Source organism: Lepisma saccharinum, chromosome 21 (assembly GCF_977018435.1).
Source record: "Lepisma saccharinum chromosome 21, izLepSacc3.1, whole genome shotgun sequence".
NCBI lineage: Eukaryota > Metazoa > Arthropoda > Insecta > Zygentoma > Lepismatidae > Lepisma > Lepisma saccharinum.
This window is the reverse complement of record NC_139249.1, coordinates 33095376-33120086: the sequence shown is the minus strand read 5'-3', so window position 1 is coordinate 33120086 and position 24711 is coordinate 33095376. Positions and strand designations below refer to the sequence as shown.

General features: G+C 38.7%; 1 protein-coding gene across 1 annotated transcript in view; it reads right to left on the bottom strand.

Moving 5' to 3' along the window:
• The window catches only part of LOC146004021 (uncharacterized), a 154846-nt gene extending 134917 nt beyond the window's left edge, over positions 1–19929 (bottom strand). Inside the window, exon 1 of the mRNA XM_083142590.1 lies at positions 19900–19929. The gene's annotated coding sequence lies outside the window, so the exon portion shown is untranslated. The remainder of the gene's footprint in view (positions 1–19899) is intronic.
• Positions 19930–24711: the final 4782 nt, after the last annotated feature.

Sequence of the window (24711 nt, the reverse complement as noted above, 5' to 3'; positions counted from 1 at the left end):
GCCAAGCTCTCTTTCACGTAGTACATTGTGCACTGAATTTTGCAAACTAACAAGGTTCTGGCGCCTGCACTTGCAGCCAAGATAACCTTCTGTATGCATTTTTTTGCGTTTGTGATCAACTCTTCCTCCATTACATCTTATCACCATCGTCACGATTAACCGAAAGTTGAAGAAATGCGACCTAAAACAACCTAATTCATTCATTCATTCATATCGAATTGAATTGAATTGAATTGTTGTTTTAAGTCCACTTTATGCACAGTAAGGCTAATCGGGACTGGACCTACAGTTTAAAGTGGGATCCGAACCACTTGTGCCTCCACCGGGTATCGAACCCGGGACCCCTTGATTACAAGGCGAGGACGCTACCACTGCGCCATCGGGGAGGCCCCATTCATTCATATCAATGGATTTAAAAAAAGGTTATTTACCTAAAATACTACTATAAATCGATTAGAGATACAATTACAGTAAATTAGATTTGATGATAACGGTTCCTTGAATAGCTGATGGACACATGATTTCAAAAAAGCATATGATTCAGTCAAAATATATAAATTATATAATATATTAGTCGAGTTTCGAATACCTAAGAAGTTTCTTAATATAATAAAAGTATGCACCAGTGAAACAGAAAGTAAAATTCGTGTGGGTTTGAATGTGTCTGACAAATTTACAATTCATGATGGGTTAAAACAAGGAGATGCATTATCTCCATTGCTCTTTTATTTTGCCTTAGAATATGCTGTTAGGAAGGTAAAAGAAACTAAGGAAGGACTAAAATTAAATGGTGTGACTCAGTTGTTAGCATATGCAGATAATGTAGACTTATTAGGGGATGATATAAATACAATTAAGAATAATGCTAAAATATTTTTCAAAGCAACTAAAGAGATAGGTTTGGAAGTTAGCAAAGAGAAAACTAAATATATGCTTACAGGCCGAAACCAAGTGTTCATATTAATAAAAATCCAATTATTGATAACAACTCGTTTGAACCAGTTTCTAAATTCAAGTACTTAGGAGTAATACTAACAAATATATATTATATTAAAGAGGAAAGAAAAAGCAAGCTTAATTCAGGAATGCGTGTTACTTTTCTCTTCATAAACTTTTATCTTCTCGTATAATATCTAATAAAGTAAAAGTTAAAAAATACAAGACAGTAATTTTGCCTTTAGTATTATATGAATGTGAAACTTGGTCCCTTACATTGTAAGAGGAACATAAATTGAGAGTATTTGAAAATAAGATCCTTTGGAAAATATTTGGACCTAAAAGGGATGAGGAGACAGGTGAGTGGAGAAGCTTACATAATTTGTATTCATGTCCAGATATTATTAGAATAATTAAATCAAGAAGATTTAGGTGGGCAGGCCATGTGGCACGAATGAGAGAGGAAAGAGGAGTTTACAGGATTCTTGTTGGGAAACCTGATGGTAAGAGACCTGTAGTAAGGCCATGACGAAGATGGAGGGATAACGTTGAGATGGACCTGACGGAAATTGGTAGGGATGGAAAAGAGTAGGCTATATAGATCTTGCTCAAGATAGGGAAAGATGGAAGGCCTGTGTTGCTGCAGCCATGAAACTTCGGGTTTAAGAAGGCTAGAGAGTTAGTTAGTTATAACTGTTCTTTATCTATTTATTTGGGCAAAGGTATAGAAAGCAAGATAATGCCAATAAGGAGGCCTGCAAAGCAGAATGAGTCATGAAAAATTTGTAAATAGAACAAAGAGGAAACTTCAAGAAAAATCTGAAAAACACATACATCGGAAAGGAGCATTTAAAAGGGACAAAGAAAAACAGAGAAAGTGTTGAGAAAAATAGTGGAAATGAATACGAAATAAAACAGTTTTTACAGACAGAAAATTTAATGGTAAATTAAGTAAAAATTTTAGTTGAAACAATCCATAATAACATGAAAGATTTGGCTTGCAGGCGAGAGCGTTTAGTGGTCGACTTTTGAACTTGGCTTCGAAGTTCCCTGGTTTCATCGCTCATCCTCATCGTTGCGATAAGCCAGAAGTGTCAGAAAAGCGACGCTAAATCACAAAAAAACTACATAAAATGTAATATTAGTTTGTACAAAGTCGTAGTACATTATACATATATTTAGTTGCATGTATTTATGTTCCCTTCCTGTTCGAGATCATGTAATTTGAGATACAGTTAATACTTGCAGTTCAGTGTGATCTGACTGTCATTACAATAAAAATAAAAAAAACGTTTCACCAACTATGGTTTATACACCATTTTAACTTTCAGACCCTTATATAACATTAATAAAAATAAAGATTTGACATAGAGAAAACGAACTTACAAAAGAATATGACAAAGATATGTTTTGGCCTCTGCCCTTTTAGAACAGTGAGCGTAATACATAAGAAATGAGATTCACAAGAACTCAATTAATATATAATGAGGAACGCAATAACAGGAAACATACCACTACATGACACCATGTACCTAGTACATGTGCAATCCTAGATGATTAATCAATTGAATGGGAAATTACACGCAAATCGAGAACCTAGATCTTGTTGACGTGGGCTTCGTTAATAACACTACCTGTTAAATGAGTACACTGGTGGGAGTTAGTAGAAAATACCAAGTGATTATTGTCGAATATGCATTTACATGCTTGCTTAATACATAGGTTTGGTGATTTGATTTGCTTTATTTTACTTCGCTTCTGGTGCCACTTTTGGCGAAGATGGGGATGAGTGATGATATTATGAATGGACACTTACAAATATCCATGCTCAGACCAGGATTCAAACCCGGGACCCCTGGCGTCGTAGCGCGATGTGCTAACCACTCCGCCACAGGGACCGGCGCTTAATACATAGGGTTTTATTTAAGTCCTCGTTATGATCAACTAGCTTTGTCGGGACTGGATCTACAGTTTAAAGTGGGATCCTCCCGTTATCGAACCTGAGATTCCTTTATTTCAGCATATTGATATTCATTAAGAAAACATTGCATAGCATATGCTTGCTTTATTGCTCGTTGACTATAAATAACTTCTTGCATTGCTTTGTAATTTTCTGCACTGACCGGAGTAATATTGCGCAGCATAACGTGTTTACGGGTCATCGCAAAAATGTTGGAATAAATAAAGAACAATGGAGAGAGAGAGAGAAATATAGACAATGAGCTGGATAGATTTGATTGATATGTTGTTTTAAGTCCACTTTATGCACAGTAAGGCTAATCGGGACTGGACCTACAGTTTAAAGTGGGATCCGAACCACTTGTGCCTCCACCGGGTATCGAACCCGGGACCCCTTGATTACAAGACGACGACGCTACCACTGCGCCATCGGGGAGGCCCATGAGCTAGATAGAGAAAGATCACTTGAGAGAAACAGGATAGAACGAAAGAAAGAAAATAAAAGGAAATAGAAAAGAAAAGAAGCTAGATAGTATACCTGCCGCGAAATTAGTTTGGTATTGAGGCTTGTGAAGCACGTGGAGAAAGCGGGTCTACGTCACTGCGGGAGGGTGGGTTGCTGGCATGCGAGCCAATCAAAATTTTTCCAGTGCTTCACCCAAGCCCTGGTTACCTAGCAACAGAAAACGTTTATCTCGGTGTTGCCGCTTATCGGGCGATTCTTCCTGCGATCAGTTTTCATGCTGTTGGGAGAGGACGTGTTGTTTGTTTGTTGCGTTGTGTTGCTGTGATATTTTAAGCGGTTCGTTTGTGTAGTGTTTACTGAATTTAGCTTATTCTTTTTTGTATATAGTGTGTTACTTGCTTGTAGATAATTTTCTGTGTTCTGCTTGTGTGTGTCGTGGGTTTGTGTGAAGAATGTCAAACACAGGAGACAATACTCAAGATGACAATGTACCAAAGAGGCCATGCACTAAAAGAAAGAAAGCTTTCGGTAAAGGAATTCCTCTCAAAGGCCAAACGCAGGAGATGGTTTGTTCTGTGCGCAAATATTTTGAGCAAGAGAAAAACAATGGGGTACAATCATTTCTGTAAATAAAGTTCTGGACAGGACTGCTGCTGCTGTCGGCGTGTCTAAGAACACTGTTGTTACCATAGGGAAAGAAAATATAATGTGGTGGAAATAAATCAATGTGAGGCTTCAAAATTGGAAACCCAAGGAAAGAAGAGGAATATCAATAAACGCTTGACAAATTTAGATACCTTTCAGCAAGACGCTATTCGTTGCCATTTTACTCTTACTATAGAAGGAAAGTTCATCCCACTGTAGGGAAACTGCGCGTTTCGTTGAAAGATTCTGGACTTTTTCAAGGTGGGGAAATATCTTTAAGGACAGTCATAAAATCTCTGCGATTCTCATACAAAAAAAAAATAATGTACGCAAAATAAAGTAAAGTGTGGAGGCATATGGGGATGTGGAGGTAGGGATCCACACGTTCTCGACCTCGACCTAGGCCATATTATGGAGGTGATGTGGTTCACCAACTGCCTTTACCCCAGGTTTGCCCCAGGTACTCACTTGGGCTGAATCGACCCCGGATCCGCTCGGGATATTTGAAAAAGGTACACAAACCACCGCGGTTCTCCCGCATGAAAGTCAGACTGGACTCTCGTGCACTTCAGTTGCGGTATAATTGAAAGATGGGCAGACTTTAACGGCGACTTCGGAAAGAATTGGTTATTGCAAGTTATATTTTCAGAATGGATTGAAAAGGTAACCTGTAAACAATGCTTCTTTCGTTAATTTCGTTAATGTTGTAAGGGAAATGGAAATGAAGAGAGAAAACAATAACACATTTCATCATTGTTGTTCCTTTTCATAACACGTTTTCCTCGACACAGCGTCCGACGGCTGCACTGCGTACCGTACAGTACCGCATGATATGACAACATGGTAACGCGTGTTCCTTCAGCTCTCAATACCAAACTAATTTTGCGGCAGGTATAATAAATACAATGGGCTCGGGAGAAAGAGAAAAGAAACAAAACAGAGAGAGGGAGAGATAAGGATTGAAATGAAATGAGAGAAAAGAAGGAATGGAAGTCAATGAACAGAGAACGAGAAACGATACTAGAAAGAAAGAGAGAGAGAGGGGAAGAGGCATAAGAGGATAAAGTATAGAAAGAGGAAGAGATACAAAATGAAATGAGAGAAGCTCGACAGGGAGGAGAAGAAGAGAGAAAATGGGGAAAGAGAGTTGGAATAAAGGAAAATGAACTCTGGAGAAAAAGAAAGAGAAAAGGAACTGGCGAGATGGAGGGAGAGAGATATAAAATAAACAAAAAGAGATTAAAGGAGATTAAGAACAGAAAAATGGAAGGCAGTAATACAAGAAAATCAACAAGACAGAATACGCAATATGTAATAGGTTCCAACACAAAATAAGGAAGGCGAAAAATAAATTTAAAGAGAAAGGAAGAAAGGAATACATAAACAAAAGAAAGAATAACAGAGTTGGAATATTTCTGTAATCCAGAGGCGGGGGGGGGGGGGTGTTTCAAGTGACTCAACCGCGAGGCGACAATGAGGATCCTGTAAACACTTCTATCATCTAGCTCGATTGCCCCGTGTTCTACTCTCAATGAAGTATCCTTGAATTTAATAATAATGAACCCTGCTCCGCACTTGAACATACAGTTCAAAGTGTCCTATTCAATATTCATTTAGCATTTCAAACGTGAAAGTACAAAGAAAGAATACCATTAATGACTTTAGAGTGACTTTGGACCAAATATTAAACTTCCGATCACACATCGGTCACATCCTCTTGATTTTTCCAAACGCGATAACTCCAAAGAATATTAGTTGTTGCATGGAAGTGTTTATGTATGTGCGCTGACATTTTTTATGTATTCGAAATGGCGGCATAAGGGAATTTGGCTTAAAATACGGTTTGTGTCCTTTCTCGAGAATTTCAACATATTTTGTGTGCGTTTTAGCTCTGAAATATTTAGGAGTGAAGTGAATACACTGTAATCATTGGAGCTCTTTATGCAAAGATACTACGTTTGTACACGTTAGCTTGAAATTTTATATTTCCTCCTTCAATTTAGCTTATCTTGTATCATATTCTTGTTCTTATAATTCATGATTTATTATGTAATATGCATTTACATTTAACTTAAGCTTGACACATTTTGCCCTTATTTATGACAAAACATGTATAAATCTTGTAATAACATTATTGTCAATTTAAAATTATATCAATGTAGAACGGTGTTATTGGGCATTTGCGTGTTGCGTTAGAATATATAAATAAACTTTAATTTTAGTGAGGCATGTTATGGACAGGCAAGGATTTATATACAGCATGTGAGGGGATTGAGGTTAACAGTATTGCCAACAATTCTATCAAAAAACTTCATAATTTAAATAATGCATCTTGTAACAGATCAAGTTTTAGTTTTGGTTTAAGTCCACATTAGGCATACGAATGCTAATCGGGACTGGACTTACACTTTAAAGTGGAATCCGAATCACTTGTACCTCCAACGCATATCGAACCCAGGACCCCTTGATTACAAGGCGACGACGTTTCCACTGCGCCATCGGGGACGCCCTGAGTTATGTCATATATTTCTAATACTTTTACCGCATTTCAAACGCCTTATCTTGTATCTATTTCAAAACAGTGGGGGCTGTAATCCCCCCCAAACCCCCTAAATCATAACCTTGTTGTGGACGCTAAAGAAATGATAACCACAAAATTTCGTCGTAAATACGCCCCTGATATGTTATTTCCTTAAAACAGCTGTTAGGCTGACATAATCAATGATGAGATATCCAGGGATAAGGGATATCTCGTCCCTTCATGACATTTTCTGAGAGAGTTCTGAAATATCTCCCTTTTAGAACCTCATCTCAGAGCTCCTGAGCACGCGATGAACACAAAATGAAATAGCCATTGGCAGATTAACCACTCGCTTCTATTCTACCGAGTGAGACCGACAGAGGTAGTAAATTTGTTTAGCGAAACTCGGGATTTGTTTGATAAACGCATCCAGCGACCAACAAACTTCCTCAGTTTAAACACTGCGAGGGTGGAAAGCGATACATTAGAGATGGTGGCGTCAGCTAGCGGTGGAATTCGTAATAGTCTCAAGTAATGGTTTGGAAAACTTTCTGTTAAGAGGATTAAACCTGAAAGTTCAGAAATGGATTAAACTTAGCCCAATGCTCGCCAGCAATGGGAGAACAATGGTCGGATTTCAGATTGTTCTGAACTTGAGAATGGATTCTACTGCCTGGCAGATCTGAAAGAGATCCCCCGCTAAGAAATGTAATGATTCGGATATTATACCAAATAACTAGGTTACCGTTCGGTGTTGCATGGGTTCCTTTGCTCTTTAAGAATCAACATTTTTTGTGCTTCTGGTGATTGGTAGATGGCGTCCATATTAAACTTTTATTTTCTCCTGCATACACCAGATTTTATCACTTTATAAAAGTACTTGGTAAGGAAATTTTTTGTTAGGTTTTTCACTTGTTTAGAATACTTTATTTGTGTTGTCTTGGAATTTGGTTTATTTTATATTTCTTTAAGTTGTCATGAATATTTATTTTACATTTTTTAAATAGTACATAATATGAGGTGTGACAGAAAAGAAACAGGATTGTACATATAGGTTCAGTCTACTTGCAGAATTAGTTCTCCGCGATGTTATCACCTTCAAAGTAGTCCCCTTCGGCATTCACACACGTCTGCATTCGATGCTGCCATTGTTGGTAACATTTTTGAAAGTCTGTTTCAGTAAGGTCCTTCAGGAGCATTTACGTTTTTGCATTAACGTCTTCAACTGAAAAAAATGGGTTCCCTTAATGCCAGAAATAAAAAAGTCACACGGGGCTAAGTCTGGGGAATAAGGAGGATGCTCCATCACAGTAATGTTTTTGCTGGTCAGAAGCTGCTTGACAGAATGTGAGCAGGTGCGTTGTCTTGATGCAAAATCTGGGGCCTTTCTTTCCTAATTTTTCACGAAGTTTCCTCTGTTAAAATGCGTCGAACAGCTTCCCTACCAAAGTTAACTAACTCAGCCACTGCACGAACACTCAATCTTCGATCACTGGCGAGACCAAGTACGTCCAAACTTGCAGCACAGCTAGACTAGAGGTGTCGCATGACGTCACCAAAACTGTTGTTGCCAACTCCTTTTTGTTTTTCACTTATGCAACCAATCCCGTTTTGTTTTGTGTCACACCTCGTATATCCTCAGAATTGACGGTTGCAACACAGCTTGGATGTAGCTACTTTATCACCTCTTCTCAACATACTATATATTTACAATAATTCAGCATGTTTGTCCTATTACTATCCCATATCCATGCTGTAAATACATATGTATTTCCTGTTCAATCAAGATACCATCAAAGAAAGCACCTGGTGGAGGTATTGCACACTTTTTTGTATCCCACTTTTAACTGTATATTTAGTCCCGTTAGCCTACAGACATTTATTCAAAGGAAGACAGTTCAAACTCTTTAACTGATGTAGTTTACGCAATGGAAATACATTGAAGTGTTTTTAAATGAAGATGAAAATTTCAATTATAACGAAGAGAGTAATTCATTCTGAAAACTTGTTTCTCGTGTGGCGTTTCCTTCCGCTGTTTTTAAAGCAACCTTGTTCAGTTTGCATATTTTGTCATTTTGAAGACTTTTTGTAGGTTCTTGTTTGTTCTTACCCAATTCTTAATGGTATCATCTAGGTACGTAGATCATTATCATTGGTTTCTATCAGACATTGTTATATTTTTGGAATTCTCATTAAGTTATTAGATCGATGTAAAGTTTGGTGATTGGAGGATCAGAACATTCTGCGCTTGGATGCTGGTAGGAAGGACGTTAATTTGGTTTCATAGCTTTATGGTACAAGAAAAGAGTATTTGCATTCTGAAGTTCTTAGCAAGATAATTTGAGTGTTCATATAAACATACCTTAAAAAGAGAATGAATTGTTCATAAAGGAACAAAAAGCGACAAGCGTGAATTTACAAAAACACTACTTTAAGTACAATTGAAAATTGAAGAATATTGAAGTAGAATTGAAATTGAAGTAAAATTGAAGAATAAGTAGAATTTAAACAAAAAATATTAAGTTATTAGTAATAACTTATTACTGAGTACAAAAGGGTAAAAGATAAAAATACAAACGAACGTGTATTTCGAATCAGGCAATTAGAAGTCTGTTTTTGTCAAGGCGGTAAGATATATATTTGTATAAGGTTAATTTGGTCTCATGCTAGCAAAGACCTATTTAAGCGATATCAAGTCAAGTACACAATGGATTGTTAAATCTCCTTGAATGAGTCTAAAGCCAAATATATGTATTCTACATAAAGTGAAATTTTCCTTCCAAGTCGAAAAATTTGTAAACATACAACAAGAGAGCTTCCATTCAGATGTTCTTGATAACTGACCTATTTTATTGTTACGAAAGGCAACCGTTTTATTGGAGCATCTTCACGGTTGATGTTACATGATGCCCCCTACCCACTCCAACTCTTTTCAGCTTAACCGTTCAATAAGCTCTTCTTCTTATTATTATTGATACGATAGCTATCGGGAGTCATGCTCTTGGAAAAATATGCTTCCGATTTGGTGATTCCATGCCCATCATTTTGAGATGCTGTGATATATGGCTCGAAAATATTTATCTCCTTACCGAGAATATAAAAAAAAAATTATGCGTTGGTATCATTTTAAAGCTCCTTAAATGTAACGTACGCGTACATCAGATGTATTGCAGTATGCACTTGAAAAGATGATGTTTATGATCAATTAAACTGTTAAAAATTGTTAAAATATGGCAATTTACTATCTTTTGACATGCTTAAACCTGTGGTCAAGTAGCCGAGATACGAACGAAACATATCAAAGTGAATTTCACGGTCGAGTTGGCCGTGGAGCGGCGGCTTGTGCGCTGAGCAGAGACAGCGCTTCTGCCGGGAAACGGTACGCAACATCCCCGTAACGGAATCGCTAGCTATGTAATGAAATAAGCGCGTACAATTACATAAACGTCTGCTGAGATATATAATTCTTTCTATATTACAGTTCTTGGATCTGAAGTGATAGAAAGTAATCATTCATTTCCCACAATTGACACATGCTCAGCAGACGCCTCTGATGGACATTTACAATTAAAATGAGCACGTACCTTGTTACAAGAGGTGTTGGAAATGTTGTCCTTCTGCTTGCACACATTTACGGCATTTTTAAGGAAATTTTCACTAACACGTACAAGTTTCTCATCTGAAATCGCTTCAATTTCTCTCCTGATACTTTCTTTCAATTCTTCTAATGTATGGCTTCAGTTTTAAAAGCTTAGTAGCTCACCACGCAGACGTCATGCAAATATCTGTTTCTTGTGCGAGGCGCTGGAGGGATTTTTGAGGAGTATGTTCCAATCCAATCATGCTCCAACGTCTAGTTTATCTTCAGTAAGCACATACCGTTCCACCCTTCGTTTCTTATAAAGAACAGACTCTTTTATCCTAAATTTGTTCACACGTTTTCGAGAACCTACCTCATATCTCCTTCTAACTTCTCTACAAGAATTCGTAATGATGAAGAGTCGTACATAAAAAATCGTTAACACTTGTTAACAACTTAACACTTCACAAACAAGTGCAAACTGTACACCAGCTATCTGGATACTGAAGCACTGACGCGTCCAGTGCCAAGGTCAGCGTACCTCTGAGAGTCTAAATGCCGGCAAATGCGCTCTCAACTTGACCTTGAAAGGCGTATTTGTCTCAGAGCAAATATAAGGAAACTCTGGTCCCAAATCTCCGAAAACCTACCTTCTTACAGAAGCTACTGAGATTAGATCAAATTTGGTGTTTAATAAGAACCAACTCATCGATTTTGCATCTATCTGTAATGGTAACGTCAGCGTACATTTAGAAATAAATAACTTGCATTATATTCCCTTTTAAACCAAACCGCAGGACAATTTTCTTCTCTGAATTTGAAATAAGCCGAGAGATTAGCATGTTGCCTGGAATCGTAAGCAACCCAATTTGCTGTAGAGTGCTTTGGGTTGCATACGTTACAGGGGAGAGCTCTCTGAAGGTTCAGCTGTGACGTAGTAATTAGGCCTAATGCTGCATGCTGGGAGCCTTGAATGCAAAGTCTTGTTTCGGGCAGAGGACAACAGATGGCGCTTAGATTGCATAGAAAGTTTATTGTTGAAGTACATTTAAGTTAAAATGCGCTATAACAAATACTCACAGGAAAAAACAATATTTTATGAAATGTAATGGAAAATACTTTCTAGTACAAAGGTTCTTACAAAGCAGGCGTACTTATGAATTATTTTAAGTGCACTGCAATAACTTTGGTAAGTATACTTTACTTATTGAAGGAGCACGGTTACACGCCAATATTTTATCACAGTTGGTAATTGAGGAGCTTGATACTCTAGTATAATCTGTCAAATAATCTTTGTTCATTGGTACATAATGAAATTTGTGATTTTTAAAATACGTATTTCTGTTAAGTTACCCATTAAATTGAATCAAACTGAGCGTTTCTTGATCTTTCAGTCAATTAGTCCCTTCATATGAACTCTTAAGAGATTATCGAATCTTTTGTCGATTGAACCGTTCATTTGAATCAATCTCTAAGCGATTCCTGATTCTTCCTTCAAATTTATCCGTCTATTTTAAACAAAGGGCAATTCTGGATTCTTGCGTCAAATCAAATCGTTCATTTTAATCCAACTGAGGGATTTGTGATTCTTCCGTCAAATTAGTTTGTTCATTTGAATAAAACTGAGAGATTTCTGATTCTTCCTTCAAATCGATGCGTTCATTTGAATCGAACTCGGAGTAATTCCTCATGTATCCTTTAATTGATCCGTTCATGTGATATTGGCTTGCAGGAAAAGATCAGGAATAAATCTTTAGTGTGCTAACAAGAATAAGCAAACATATACTTTTCCATCTCTTTTTTGTTCATTTCGCCTTTATGCTATGGTTCGCTAGCTCATTAATATAAGTTACAAAGCTTTTGGTAGAATAGAACCTGGTATTGTTTCCCCGGTACAAAAGTTCGAAACCATGCAAAGATTGTAATTCAGCTTTGTAGGGTTGGTTCCGCAGAATATCCACAAAGCCTTTTCAACCTACAAGAGAACGTTCATTGTCTAGACAAGTTTGTCATCAATACCCTCCTTTGTAACATACATGACTTCCGTTCCAATGTTCGCATCCTTAGTTAAAAATGTAAATTTTTAATTACAAAAAGTTTGTCGGGTGGGTTACAGAAGAGTTCTATGCATCAGAACTTCGCTTGCAATTTTTGGGAGAAACTGGACTTATTGTTATTATCAAATCGTTAACGACACTTTACTATGTTTTTATATCTTCTGGGATTAAATTACTCAGTAAACAAAAGTACAAAATAATCATAGAATTTGTAGATTTACTTCACATTTACAACCAACAACACTTATCATTTGGTGCTGCCATCTATGAATGAAAAATGCAAGCGTAATATTTATGGTACTTTCGTGATCAGTCAAGAGTGAATTGGATATAATAGTTATAGGCTATGTTATAATATACTGTTCTTGTGGCGAGAGCAGTGATGTGCGTCTACGTGTAAACAACAATAGTCTACATTCTACACGTAGACTTTTTTATATACGTAGATTACGTAATCTGTGTAAACAACATGGCGAAAGGTGATAACTTAGCAAAGGACGCTGTGGAATTAAAATAAAATTATACTGTGTATCAGTTGCTGTGCGAGTAGAAATTTTCATGCTCTTTCTTCCAAATTCGAACAATTTCTCACCTAGGGAAGAAACCTAACATAGGAAATATTCTAGTGTTTTATGGGGAAAAGATCACTTTTGCCTCACGACTGCCATCTGTTGTTTTCTGCATACAATTTATCTTCTTCCATAGTTGATAATAGAAGAGAAGATAAATTTTGTTGTAAATAGGGTTCTTTTCATTTCGTTAGGAACCAATATAGTTGAAAATGTCACTTTCCTTTCATGAAACCCTTGAAAATTAATTTTAATGCACTTTAGATTGTCTACATAGTCTATGTAAACTACAACCCAATGTAATCTACGCGTAGATTACGTGTAGACAACGCATGTAGACGTAAACTTATAGTCTACGGCACATCACTGGGCGAGAGTGCTGTACGTAACGTGTACGTGCTGTAACGAAAGGAATACCGGAACGTTGTCCGGCCGTATGCGAGATTCCGGCTGAAACTCACTGGGATTGCTAAAGTTGGAGATGCACGTAACGATACAAAGGGATTTTAAACTCGATAAGATAATTATTTTGAAATCAAACTTCCAGACGTGTTTATTTGACCCAATACTTAGCATGAAATTATGGTTTTAGGTTAAATGGTTATATTGCATGGACTCTCTGTAGATGTGCAATTTTGCTTATTGCAGTTCTGTGCTATTGGCAGATTGAATTCTCTAATCAAGTTGTAGCACTATGCTTCATTACAAAAGTTTCGAATGAAACGAAACGTGTCTCTCTATAATCATAGTGTCTGAGATCGACAGACTTATCCGTTTAGACAGGAGACTTATTTGTTCTTTCTGAGTACACTTTATACATTTATTTCTCCACCGAGTAGTGTTCATGGTTCACTAGTAAGCCAAGGGTTCTAGTTTCGAATCTTAAGCAAAGTGTGACGTTTCATTATGCGTGTTCATTAATTTGTTGAATTCATCATTCAATCATCCTGTATATGTAGAATAGCAAATGTAAGAATCAAAATACAAAATTAAAATTTTTGGAGATATCGACGTAGCATTTGACTCGCGCAGAGTTTCTGAGTTTGGTTTTTAAATCCACGTTATGCGCAGAAAGGCTAATCGGGACTAGACGTACAGTTCAAAGTGGGATCCGAACCACTATGTCACTCTACCTTGTATCGAACCCGGGACCCCTTGATTACAAGGCAAATACGTTATCACTACATCATCGGAGAGGGCCCGATTAAGTGAGAGTGTGGGATCTGAAACAGTATGTATTTCCACCGCCATCGGTGCCCGACCCTGTGGTCGAGTGGTTAGCACATCGCGCTGCGACGCCAAGGGTCCCATGTTGGAATCCCGGTCGGGCTTGGTTGTTTGTGAATGTCCATTCATCAATTTCATCATTTCATCACTCATCCCCATCTTCGCAAATTAGCCAAGAGGCACAAAACGCGAAGTAAAATAAACTAAATCAAATCAAAATCAAACCACCGCCATCGGGAGTTAGGCTACTCGGGACTGGGACTACAGTTTAAAGTGGGATTCGAACCACTATGTGGCTCCAACTGGGATCGAACACGGGACCCATTGATTTCGAGGTGACAGCGTTACCACTTCACCATCGAGCTATGGACGGATTAATTAGTACTTGCAGGAATGATTCGAAATACCAATTCATTCTCAATCTGAAGAACAGGCATTAATTTCATCTTTAAAAATTTAGAACGCTGAAGTTTTGATATGAAAGAGCTGTAACGATCGTGTAATGCCTGCTGTAATAGAAAACGTTTTATAACACAAAGAGAATCCAGCCGTCATTTCAGAAACGACTCCATTCGGTCGTCGACGTTTTCGATTCCCAGCGTACAGTTAGGCCGTAAACTTTCCGGAATGGCTCTGTCGTCGTTTCGAAGGCGGGCTTTTATTCGACGCCAGGTTTGGTTTATGTTCCAGGATGATCTCTGTGCGTTCCTGGCTCTGAAACAACTGCGCATGCGTAGCGTCGTTAACATTCTGTCCACGACTGTAACAACATTTGTACATCGAAACAGCACACTAAAAAACCGGGGGGAAAAATTGCTTCAATATTCAACATCCCAGTGAGGATGCCTATGAGATGTAAATTCAATGTTCAGGCATCTCCTCAGAATGAGTGAGACGGGTATCGGGGTAAATGTCCCTCAAAGTGCATGAAAAGAGAAGGGAGTTAAGTGTGACGACCAAAAGATAAGTACAAAATATACGAAGGCTGGTTAGCTCGGTTAAAGTAAGTGCAGGGTAAATGAAGTCAAATATTGCTGTTAAAGTACCTAGGTAAGTGCCAGAAATAATTGTAAGAGGTTTTCGGTTCTTGATATCATGTATAAAATGCTGTAAGGAAGCTTTTTCGACTCCAGCATAATAAATAATTTAGTACAAGGGCAAGAGGTCTTCCATTCATGCAATAAATAAGTCCAATGAAAGCAGGTCTTCCATTCCTGTTAGCAAGAAGTGCATGGAAAAGAAGGCTTCTCTGTTTCAACCATAAATAAGTGCAAGGGAAAGGAGGCCTTCCATTCCCGCAAGAAATAAGTGCATGGAAAGGAAGGTCTTTCATTCCTACTAGTAATAACTGAATGTGAAAAGAGGTCTTCCATTCCTAACGGAAATAAGTGCAAGGGGAACGAGGTCTTCAATTCCTGAAAGAACTAAATGCATAGAAAAGGAGGTCTTCCATTCATGCAAGAAGTAAGTGCATGGAAATCTAGGCCTTCCATTCCGCTACAACTAAGCGCATGGAAAAGGAGGCCTTTCATTCCTAACACAAATAAGTGCAACGGAAAGGAAGTTTCCTAGTCCTGCAAGAACTAAGTGCATGGGAAAGCGGGTTTTTTATTTCTGCTAGAAATAAGTGCAAGGGAAAGATAATCCTACATTCAAGGTAGAAAATAAGCGCATGGAAAGGACAGGAAGTATACTTGTTGAAACGTATCTCATGGCATGTGAAATGAAAGTTTTATACATGTGCAGGGTGTCTACAAAAGGTCTGACACATTTTAGCTGTGAACAAAACAGAACATAATCTAAATAGAAAGAAACATGTAGAATGGATGGATAGATGAACTCAGAAAGTTGTATTTCTGCCTCTCTAGGTAGGGAACGTGTTAGTGGCTGGCTTGCAGTTCCGTAGTTGAAAAAAATGGCGACTTCGCAGTAGAGAGCAAACTGTGTGCTGGTTTATTAAAACGCTTTCGGTGCCTCAAGCTCAGGGAAACTTGAACACATTACCAGAAAGATTACCATAAAAGAGACAGTACCATAGCATGGAAAAGGAAGTTCTGAGAAAGAAGAGTTCTATTGTGAAGAGTCCCGAACGTCAATCACAAGCAACGATGATGTTGAGCGTCATTTTTCTTTTCTCTGGGGAGATGTGAAGGACACTGTTTATACGAAACGAGGGAGTGACATAGATAAACTGAAGGCCAGTATAAAAAAGCTATAGCCACTGCGGATATTGGAATGCTGACTGGAACCTGACAATAAATCGCCTTTCGTCTTGATATTCTCCATGCGACAAACTATGTACATACGTATGTACTAGTGTACCAACAAAGGATACAAACTTTTTGAGTTTATCTGTACACACATTCAATTAGATTCGTTGTATCTGCACTCTGGTGTGCTTTACCACGATACAAAATTGTCAGACCTTTTGTAGACACCCTGTATATAAGGAATTGGAGGTTATATAGCCTCTAGAAATAAGTGAAGAAGGAGGAATTGTTGCTGCTGAAAATACAGACCAGGGAAAATAAATGCAAACAATAGGAATGCAAGCGTCTTCCCTGAATTCAAAGAATAGGGTAGTAAGTGCACCTAGTAGAAATAAATGCAAAGACAATTTATAGGTACAATAAACCAAGTGCTATCCGGGCTGAATGTAAACTTGAGGCAAGGTTGTGTATTCGGATAATCTCGTAGAGAACTATACATTGTGAAAAGAGGGTACCAGTTTCATACATCGGAGACACATTTCTTCAATTTTACACAGAAACTACTTACAGAAATGAGTTTCTCCAAGGTTTACAATGTTCGTCGAGGTATTTTCTTTCATCGTGGAATATATTTGACCGGGAAATCATGTATTTTTCAAGAGAAATATCTCACCGACGCACAATTGCCATTGCTTTCATTTGCTTGCCCTACGACAACCGGATGCTGCGTACGTTTGATGACGTAAGCCCCTGTCAGTGTTTCAACACCCCCTTTTTTTACTGTGCTTGCCTAACGTAACCAAACCTAACCTAACCTTATCGGAAATGGTTCGTGGGGCTATCCGTGTATGGTTCGTGGGGCTGTCGGTCCGCTACTGTGCATAATGGTTCGTGGGGCTATCTGTGAATGGTTTGTGGGGCTATCCGTGAATGGTTTGTGGGGCTATCCGTGAATGGTTCGTGGGGCTATCCGTCAGCTACCCGGACTATCCGTCAGCTACCCGTGCATAATGTATAATTTCCACCTGTGACGAACACGATAGTAGGTATTTTTTGGTGAATAAGGTTGAAACACTGCATACCCACAACGTGAGTCAAGATGTGCCCGCCATATTGTGTGTTCCGGAAGCGAAGAAAGGAATAACGAAAAAGCACTCAGAATGTGAGAAATTGCTTTTGTTTTCGTGTAAAAAGCATAATGGCACCTTGAACTATGTTCCGCAATACACAATTTATTTGTACGAACCATGCAAAACACAAAATATGCTATTTTAATGTGTCTCCGATCTATGAAACTGGTACCAAAAAGAGTTCTTCTATTCTAATTAGAAGTCAGTGCATGGAAAGGTCTTTCGTTCACCCTAGAAATAAGTGAAAAAGAAAGGAGACCCTGAATCTTGCTAGAATCTATCCATGACAAGTTGAGAGCTTTGGGATATCCCTAGAACATCATCAAGTTGCAAGTGGCAAGACAACAATTAATATTCTTCTTACTCATATCTCGTGACTTGTAACTGATTTAGGAATTAATGTACAAGGACTTAACGGAATTTATTCATAATCAGTGTCATATAAACATATCACACAACTGACAGGGCATCTTATTTTGATAACACTCTTATTTGGTTACTTCGATTGTATATGTGTCCCGGTACATAAATTGAAATTTTATGATGAGCCGGGTTTACACACTTTTGCATATGTGCTGCCACCTGGAATGCTTGATGCGAAATAATTCACACACTTTTTACACAGTGTTGATGAAAATTTCCCTCGATTTGAGAAACTTTCCAGAATCAATTCGAAAATTATACCAAACTATTATTTACTGATTTTCTGATGGATTTTGGATTAATTCTTTCCGGCGACGCAAGGAATGTCGATTTTTTTCCCGGTGTAAAAGTGTGTATTGTATCAAAGTTCCCTGAAACGACCAATCTACAGCACGCGTACACACAAGCACACAGAAGCTGAGGTGTTCTATTCTGATCCAAGCTGCAGTCTTTAGAATGCCTGTAATATACCCACGTGTTTTCAGTACATTATTCCAATGAATCTTTCTCTCTTCCTCTCTCTTACACCAGAACTTTGCACTTTAAAATACAAGAACTGATTGATTGAATTAAATGTTTTGGTTACGTCGGCAGTTTAGGCCATTTTGCATCCTTCAAGGTATGTGGGGAAATATCCCCTTATCTAAAATTCTGACTTTAAAAAGTTAAAACAAGGGGTACAAAAAGCGCCTTGGGAAAAATTAAAATGTAAGATTGTAGAGGGACCTGCATTCGCAAAAATCTAAAAAAAAATGATAAAACACTGTTGTCAACGCCCAACAGGGATGACAAACAGCTGGGATGATCAAGAGCCTGTCTAAGGAAAGCAAAATCATTTTCTAACCTATGCTTGCTTCAGAATATGCTTACCTAAATCCCGAACTATTGCGAGAATATTTGAGTAAATATAGTTTACTCATTCCCGCATTATATTCAAAACATGTTATTATTTTAATTTCCTGAATGGGTTTCCAATCAAAACGTTTGGCGGATTGTTCACGGAGATTCTGTTGCACTTATCGTAATGGTGAAAACATTGACCACGATTCGAACCCGGAAGCTTTGAAGTCGTGAAGCAATAATTCAACGCGTTTGGTAAAAGGAAGGAAGAATTGGCGGGCGACCTAGACTATAAAGGATTTGGGTTTGAAACCTGGACATGCCATGAATATTTGTTATTGTTAATAATTGTAACAGGTGAAAAATAACATTTCGTCCATGCACTCAAAATAATAAATCAAAATTTGAATGAAAAATGAATTTGACAAAAATCCAACTATCACAATTGAAGAGAAAAAGTTGCAAGAAATCTCCCACCCCTTTCAGTACACACACAAAGTTTTCCGTGGAGAACAAGTAATGGAATAGTGAATAGTGTAATTGCCTCTGTGGTCGAGCGCTTTTGATGTAGGTTAGACTCCTGACGTCGGCATGGCGGTTTCTTTACGAGTGTCCTGTAATCATTATCCATGTAATCTTCACTCATTCTTATCGTTGCGATTATCTTAAATAAACAGAAACGCGACGTAAAATGAGATAAATACAGTGTCAATACCGCCCACGGTACGGATCGACATATTTCCTTAATTAAACAGCACTATATCCAATGTAGTATTCCTTTACCTATCCTACTACAATGTAGTAGTAACAATTTACAATTTCCACATTCTTACCACCACGCAGACCAAATGTGCTTTACATGGACTCAAAATCTATTGGCGAATGGAACCCGAAGCTGCATAATTTCGCGTCAAGTGCCTCCGAATTTTCCCACAGCCAGGCATACTGTATTTTATGTAGCTTTCCTCAGTTACTCCAGGTTATTGCTGGGATGGTACCATTGAGGAAGAAGACGACTTCCTTCTCCCATACTTTATGCGTACTTTAAGTGTCCCTGTAATGCGATGGAGAAAGTAACGGTAGTTAAAGAAATCAACCAATCAGATCACTGGGACATCTCTTCGGTTAAAGTTAATTTCAGCGTATTTGCTTGGAGTCGAACCCGGAGCGTAATGATTACGGCGTTGAAGTCTTACGAATCAAGTACGCACGTAAATAGATTCCAACTTAGTACAACAGTTTTTTCTTTGAAGAGATAATGGTAAAACACACAAGTAAAACCGAGAAATAACAAGTTGTAGAAAATAAACATATCACAAATTGCAATACCACTTACCTTCCTCGTTGGGGATCCACAGTTGTTCTGTTTGCGTCCTAGAATCGATTTAGGGAGAGCTTCGCCAGACTTGGCATCCCTCCGACAAGCGGGTTTCGGATCGTCCAATCGGTGCTGCCATCTCGCGGCGCTCGGGCGAACTGCTAGCTGGGCAATAATTCCCCGTTTCTGTAACTAGACCCGCAGTAAATTACTTGAATTGAGACGCATAGCGTTTTCCGGAGCGGACGCCTTTGCCCCAGATATTCAAAGCTCTAAAGCTATCTTCCCGAGTAGAGGATGCACATAAAAAAGAGAATTATCCTGGAATGAGGACGGTGGGGCTGAAATTATCCAAGGTAGGTTTCAGAAGTTACTTGGGTTGCGCCACAAGGAAAGCTTATAATCACATCTCGAATTTTATGGAAAATTTAGGAAATTAGGTTTACCCTAAAGTTACAAAATAAGGCCCTAAATAGTCCTAAATCCAATACAAGAGACTAAACTAACAAAACTCATTATATAGAGGATGGTTCAAAATTATTCATCCTTTGTGACACATAGCTTAACAGCTGTCCATTCCCCTTCACAATGAATTTCTACGCAAAATCCTTCGCGGTGTCCACTGCCCGTCCGTGGAACAAACTGCCTCTCGAAACTCGGAATGAGTCATCAATATCTGTTTTTAAGAGCCAAGGAAAGTATTTCTAGCAAACAATAACCCGTCAATTCAAATGGGTATGTATATCAATACATACCAACTGCAGAAATAGACACTGAAACCCGCCATCTATTTGTCATTTATGAAACTAAGCTGCAATATTTTACCGGAATGAGCCCAGCGTGTATGTATGTATGTGTTTGTGTAGTTTTAGAATTTATTGTGTTTAACTTTTCTTTTCCCATTTATGAAATTACTTTGCACTTTCTTGTGTGGCATGTTCTTGTCGTTATAGTTTTTATTCCTTGCAAGTGCTTGTATCAACGAAAAAATGTAGATGTAACCAAGGGTGGCCCAAGATAAAATTTTCACGCTGGTGAGTTGGATTTTTGGCGCCACCTACTACCCACCTGCCACTCCCCCCAATATATCTACCCTGGTCCTCTTATTATCCACCTTCCTTCTATAAAAGAAACAACATGTTATATATTTATGAAAAATAATAAGCTTTTTTTTTTAAAACGATTTAAGTGTTACTGTTAAAGGAACCTTTAATACCTGCAGGATATCATAATAACAGGAATGTCTTAGTTCAAATTGCTACATGTTTTTTCAATATATTTATTACGTCATGCAAGAGTAACTTCAATTAATTTTTGTCTACACAAAACCAACTGGCCTCCTCGATGGCGCAGTGGTAGCGTCGTCGCCTTGTAATCAAGGGGTCCCGGATTCGATATCCGGTAGAGGCACATAGTGGTTTGGATTCCACTTTAAACTGTAGGTCCAGTCGCGATTAGCCTTATTGTGCATAAAGTGGACTTAAAACTCTACATCAACCAACAAAACCAACTCTTTTAAAAGCAAATAGCCACCACGCTTATGTAATCAGAAATAAAGTTTTGGCGCTACTCAAGGGAAGCGCCTCGGTTAGTCGCACACAAGGGCGGCGCCTGGATGTAACCATGGTTAAGTGGTCGAGACAGACTCCTCCCCCAACACACGCTTTGTCATGGAAAATAAGGCGAAAACACAAAGGATTTGAGTTTATTTTTTCACTCCACTTTTTGTACAGGAAGACACTACAGTTTAAAGTGGAATCCGAACCATTATGTGCTACTCCTGGCATCGATCGCGGGGCCCCTTGATTACAAAGTAACGACGTTACCACTACGCCACTTTTTTTTTAAAGGAATCAATGTCCGAACTGGGATTCAAACCCGGGACCCCTGGCATTACTGTGGTAACCACTCCGCCAAGCCACATTTTCATCGGAGAGGCCCAATAAGGCGAAAAAATTAATATATTTGGTGTTTCAATGTCAGAGTTGTAAATTACACGCCAATCTGATGGAAAATTCATCACAATTTGTATCATGCTTTAAAAGTGCTTTGTGTGACCTCCTTTAGTTATACGAAAAACATGAAAATGAGAGAAGAGGAGTTCGCGTCATAATCGATCCAACATGTCCGTTCTCACTGAGTCCACAACAGTTTTCATGCGATCTTTCAGCTCATTCAAAGTTGGTGACCTACCGTTGGCCTCCTGAGTCACCGGATCTTATTCTGGGGATGCATCAAGCATCCTGTGTACCAGCTGTTATCCACAAATCTGGAGAAGCAGAAAAATCAAATCGCATCTTAACTGCTCTGGGTTGGTTGATTTGATGTTTTAAGTCCACTTTATGCACAGTAAGGCTAATCGGGACTGGACGTACAGTCTAAAGGCCCTTATATATAAGTAGTGGCGGCCAGTTAAGAAAGCAAGTACTGGCTACCAGCAACTTACCGCCTACTTACCTCGTGTATAGGGGCACTTGCCACTCAAGCGGTCAGAAAACTCAAACATGTTTGTTTTTACTGGCGCGTGAGCAGCAAGTAGCGGGCCACGTGGCCGGTCACGTGACTACTGGCGGCCAGGACTTACCTGTCAAAACATGCACTTGCCGCCAGTACAGCAGTAGTTGCCAGTCGGGATCAGTCACTAAAAGTTGTCCGGTGTTGTTTAAAGATGTCTGTGAAAGGCTCTGAGAAGAAGAAAACAATAAAGTGGAGTTGTGACGAGATTATTACTTTTTTGGAGATTTTTGACAACTACGAACTCTTATGGAACGTACGGCATTTGGACTACATGGACAGACCAACACGGGAAACTGCAATGAACAAGTTGAGGGAAGAACTTTTAAAGCAGAATGTTGTGGTACCAGATGTTACTTTCTTGAGATATAAAATTAAAACAATCAAAACAACGTACAGGCAACAATTTCTTAAAGTTTTTGAATCTAAATCAAGCTGAAAGGGTACTGATGACTTGCACGAACACAAATTATCATGGTTTAATGTGGCTGATTCGTTTTAAAGAGAGGTGGCAATAACAAGAACTTCAACTTCAAATCTTAAGGTAAGGTTTATTAAGCTCTATACAATTGTCAATTAATAATATGTTGTTAAAAATTAAATAAACTTAAATTTAATAAACATTGAACAGTTACATAGAAGTAAAACTGTTTACTAGGAAATGCCACAGAAAACAAACATGTATTGTTCTTGGCAGAAACTAATCAGCACCAATAGATTTCATTTGCCAAGGTACACGCCCAGGTCCCATGAAATAGGCGGCAAGGTTGTTCCTCTTACCAGATGCTTTCTTTGAACAAGTGTTTGTTGAGCGACCCGTGTTCAAGGATGGTAACATTGTGCTGGTAGACCGCCAGGCGCCAGGCTGAATAACTCCCGTTTCTGTATCGTCAATATCGACACTCCCTCTTTCAAAGTAAGTTGCGTGGATGTGGTACGGGGCCAATTGTGAAGTGTGCACGCACACTGAACAATCAAATCCACAGTCATCAGGTCTAGGTTGAACCTTTCCAAATACTCGGAATCGTTCAGTCAAAATGCCAAAGGCATTTTCCACGACCCTACGTGCGGGTGATAAGCGATAATTGTAAATGCGCTCTGCCATTGTAAGTTTTCTCCGAGAAAAGGGTTTCAAGAAATCTGAACGGAGTGGAAAGGCATCGTCTCCGATGATTACATAGTCGTTAGGCCAATTAAGCTCATTTTTATCCATTGCTGCTTTCAAGGAAGATAACCGAAATATGCTGGCATCATTTGCTCTGCCGTTGGTTCCAACATCTATATACAAATCCAGCGTTCTGCCTATGCTGTATACCCCTTTGTAGTTAAACAAACTCAGAACAACTTCCAGGTGGCCGTTTGATAGAAATGTGTTTTCCGTCAATTGCACCACAACACGAAGGAAAATTGCATTTCACTTCAAAACTTCTTTGAACATTTATCCAATCAGCAGCAGTACTTGGAACCTAAAACGACAAAATCCACTGTAATACAAGATGAGTATTTCTCTCTCTTTCACACACACACACACACACTACTATAAAAACTAAAATAATCGTAATTATTGCAGGCAAATAGACGTGCTGGACCAAACTGTTGGTTGGTTGGTTGATTTGGTGTTTCAAGTCCACTTTATGCACAGTAAGGCTAATCGGGACTGGACCTACAGTTTAAAGTGGGATCCGAACCACTGTGCCAAGTGCCTCCACCGGGTATCGAACCCGGGACCCCTTGATAACAAGGCGACGACGCTACCACTGCGCCATCGGGGAGGCCCCAAAACTGTTGGTGATGAAGACACTGTAGCAGAGGAGGAACAGTTAATGTCCCCGGAAAATGCAATTAATGTGACACAGACCAACGAATCTGCTGGAGATATTAGTAAAAACGCCACTTTTGTCCCACCACAGTCTGTGCAAAGGAAACGTCGAGTTGGCAAGTTAGCAAAAGTGGAGCAAGCAATTACGAAATTGCAAAAAATTGCAGAGAATCGTCCAAATAGCTCCTTTTCTTCCTCAAGTAAGTCTTTGGATGAGTATGATCTGTTTGCACAGCATTTGGCTGGTCAAATGAGGCAACAGCCGGTCCGCAGTTTCATTCTTCTTCAGGAGAAATTTCAAAGACTCATAACGCAAGAACGGCTCAAAAGCATTTCGCCACAGTCGCCTATGTCTACATAGACAAATCCCCCATGCTTTCAGGAGCTAGTTCATCTTATGGTGATTTAACAGATGAGGACATGACAGAGGTTTCTGAGAGTCTCCTCGAGGAAGGAAGCAAAGTTTATACTCAATTGTTTCAAATAACGTTTTGCCT